Here is a 3,885-nt window from a genome sequence, read left to right on the forward strand (position 1 = left end):
GAGCGGCAGCGCCCCGGCCCCGCCTCCCCGGCCCCGCCTCCCCGGCCCCGTCCCATTGGTCGGCGGCCGTCGCGCGTCAGACAGGGCAGCTGATTTAGGCGCGCGCGGCTGCTGCGCCTGCGCAGAAGTAGCGGCTGCCCCCACCCCCGCCTTCCTCTTAGGGGACGGGCAGGGAACTCTTCCCTTTATTTACCCCGTAGGTAAACATTAGCTCAAATCGTCGGGTTTCCAAACGCCACAAAAATCCCTTGTCATCACGAGGCGTTGCAATTTTTTTTCTTTAAAATTCTACTGAAGGACTCAATAACGAGCAAAAAACCAACTGTTTGAGAACTTAAGGCCGCAGTACCTTACAGTGCCAGCAAAACACTGCCCAAAAATACAGTTTTAATGATGCTTTTTATCACACGCTTGTGACCGAACACCAGGTCTCCGATTCCTATTCTGACCACTAAAGGGAAGGCCCATTATATTTTAAGAGTACATAACGTGAGAGGCTAGCACCTTTCCTTCCATGAAAATAGTTCAGATGGCTTTGTGAAGAGGATGCTGCTCAGTATGTATGGAATCAGAGTTGCAGCTTTTCCCCTCTGAAATGGAAACTTGTATGCTGCTGGGAGAAGTGCTGACTCAACACTTCTTCCCTGTCTCACCTGTGCCATACAAAAGGATACTCTTCAGCAACACAGTTCTGCTGTCAGCCGTGCTGGAACTTAGGGCACCTTTAAGCTCGAGCCTCAATAAGCTTTGTGGACCATGGATAAGCACCTGCACCAGCTACTTCATCAACCACACACAATATAACTTTACTAAAAGAAATATTCAGAAGGTCTCTGGTCAAATGTATCAACCTTTGGACAAAGGTTTAGATGGCTGCACTGTGCTGCACAGTTGCTTTCTGTAATTGTACAGGGATTGATAAATTTTCAAGTTAATTTCAGCTTTTGGCTGAAATTCAGCTCCTTTCTTAAAACAACTGGCCTACATCCACACTGTTTCAAAGACAGAAGGAAAACTTACAAAAATGAGGATCATGAACTTATCTAAAATCTTTACTTGTATTTGATGACAAGTCTGACAGAAGTATGAACTCTGTCTAGCTCAAACCCGTATTATTTCAGGATGTGAGAAGCCATGAAGAGGTGACAGCCCAACCGGTGCCAGAGTTGTTCTTCCTAGATACAACTATTCTTGAATAGCTTTATCTTTTTAATAAGCAGTCACATATTTCACCATACATAGGAAAAGGGTGGGAAAATAATATGGAAACATCTACTTTTTACTTGTGATGTAGATAAAAGCTTAAATCCATCTGATCCATCAAAGCAGTCTTGTTAACAGAATTGAGACCCTCACACAGAATCCTCACTACTCCTAACATTAAATAAACATACTGACGAACCAGAGAAAGGTTGATCTGGCTGCTTAACGCTTTGCATGCACAAATTAATTAAATGTATCTATTAAGAGTGATAGAAATTCAGTGAAAGTTAGTGCAAATACAAGCAAACTCTTCAAGAAAGCATTTGAGTGAGAAGGCTCTTCATCACTGATACAAAACTTCATTCCTCCAAATCAACCACTCTCTCAAAGAGTAACATTTTGAAAGAAAGCTTTCGGAGTGTTCTAGTGAAAAGACAGTTCTTCATTGTTGCAGGAAGACAGCAACCTTTAGCTGCTCCACAGGAATTGTGCATCAAACAGTCCTAGACAAACACAAGCTTTCACTGCTATGAACAAAAAAAAAAAAAAAAAAAAAAAAATGGAAAAGAGAAAAAGCAGTTCTCAGATTCCGGGTAACGCTACAAGCCTTTAGCTTGGTAGCACTGTGACAACATTGGAGATTTGGAAGATCAGGACTCCAAAATTCACTTGCCCAGTTTGACAGAGCCTTTTTAGTGTGATCATGCTGAACACCTGCAGAGACTTTGGATAAAAAGCAGGAACAGATTGAGAAACAGGCTCTATCAAACACAAATTCACACTGAATTTGAAATTTGAATTTGAAATGTGCACTCCACTATCTTCCATATAAACACCTTTGCTCACCATATAAGCAATTCAAAAAGGTTTAAAGCATGAAGAACAGTTTTAACAAGGCACTTGACATGCCAAGTTCTTCGACAGAAAGTCCTCTTGAAGTTACTAGATGTGACATTTTACCTAGATTATTTATATACAAAAGTTTCAAAGGCGTGCTAATCAATACCTAGAGCCATTGTGCATTTTTAGTTTTTCCATACCCTACTTTTTAACTGAGCAGAACCCATCCACAGAGCATCCATCCTTCCAGCAGACACACACAGTAAGAGCAGCATAAAGATACAGCCACATCTGTAAATTCTGGCTGTGATCCCTGCCAGCCTTGACCTGGAAGTTTTACAAGGATCTCAAAGGTATACATGTTGTCATTACTAAAACCCATTGAATGAATTATATCTGACAGTTTACTGTAAACCCTGAGGACAGTCATATGGCATTCCAGAATAGATCTGAGACTCTACTATTTTTAAATGCTGCTTATTTCATAAGCATGATGTTAACACCACACTAATGCAACAGAGTATACTTACTCAAAGTTTTTCATTTGTTTCCCAGCCTCCAACTGTGAGAGGTGACGGTGTTTTTAACTTGACCTAAACCTTTAAGTGATCCTTAGCACTAATAAGTGACATCACTAAATTAAACGTGAAGACATCCCTAAAACTTAATAAATTATGTTTGAGGATAAACAGCTAAGTTGTTAATAGCTTTTCCAACAGCAACTGGACATAATGTTCAATAACATTATGAGAAGGTATTTCAGTTTGTACATTTTTATTCTAACCTTGCCTTGCTCTACTATGATGGGGACAAAAAAAGTACTACCTCAAGTATCAAGTGTTTAAATGAGTTAAATGATGATGTTTCTGTAACACACCTCTGCCTCACCACAGCAGCAAAATTAGTCCATAATGATTTCCAATTACGCAGGAATTTTATAATTAGATATCCCAATAACTGACCCAATGAGGATAAAAACCTTGCTGTTCAGTGCAGTTCAGACTTGTTCTGAGGAGAGGTGTACAGCACAATTGGCTATAGGGAAATGGTACCAAAAGGAGCAGCTGAGGTAACAGTTTGCTATGACCATCCAGAGGTAGTTGTCTTTTCCTACCTTTTAAAGTCATCAAGTGCTACAGTGAATTTAATGAGGGGAGAAAGGCTCAACCACATTTTCTCTTTGTTGAAGACCAAGTTTTATTGTTGAAAGTGCTAATTCGGCTCTCTGATAGGTTTTCACTTTCCCCGTACTGCAGTATTCCACAAAGAAGAGTCAGTGCAGATAACCAACAATTCCAGCCCTCTGGACTTCAGGGGAGTTTTGACAATTTACACTCCCTGCCTATGTTTCCATGCTGAGACTGACACAAGATAGCTGTGCTGGCCATGGCACCACTAACCAGCCACACAAGAAAGCAGATCCTCTGCTTTTAAGTGGGAGTTTAAGCCTTTCAGATGGATTAAATCTCACATGTAGATGGCAAGAATGGAATTCTTGTTTGAGAATGAAGTAACATATGAAATGAATTTGAGATGTTCTTAGAACACCAGGAGTATCATAAAATGGTGCTTTTCCTATTTTTTGCAATCTTCCCTAAGTAAATGCAAATTGCCTAATTTGCATATGGGGACCATTTCTTAGGTTTACCATTCTTCTTGCTTTCCTCAATACCAATCTTGCCTTTAAGGTAAGGACTGTACTGGACATTCCATCCCATGGAGTGACCAATCCTCCTTTGAGCAAACAGGCTTGAAGAATACAGGAGCAGAAGAAACAAATCCAGTTTGTCTTCCGTGCAAAGCCACTGATTTTCACCATTTAATTAAGGCTTCACCAAAAAG

Source organism: Chamaea fasciata, unplaced genomic scaffold (assembly GCF_029207755.1).
Source record: "Chamaea fasciata isolate MVZ Bird 193981 ecotype frontalis unplaced genomic scaffold, bChaFas1.0.hap1 SCAF_6, whole genome shotgun sequence".
NCBI classification, from domain to species: Eukaryota; Metazoa; Chordata; class Aves; order Passeriformes; family Sylviidae; genus Chamaea; species Chamaea fasciata.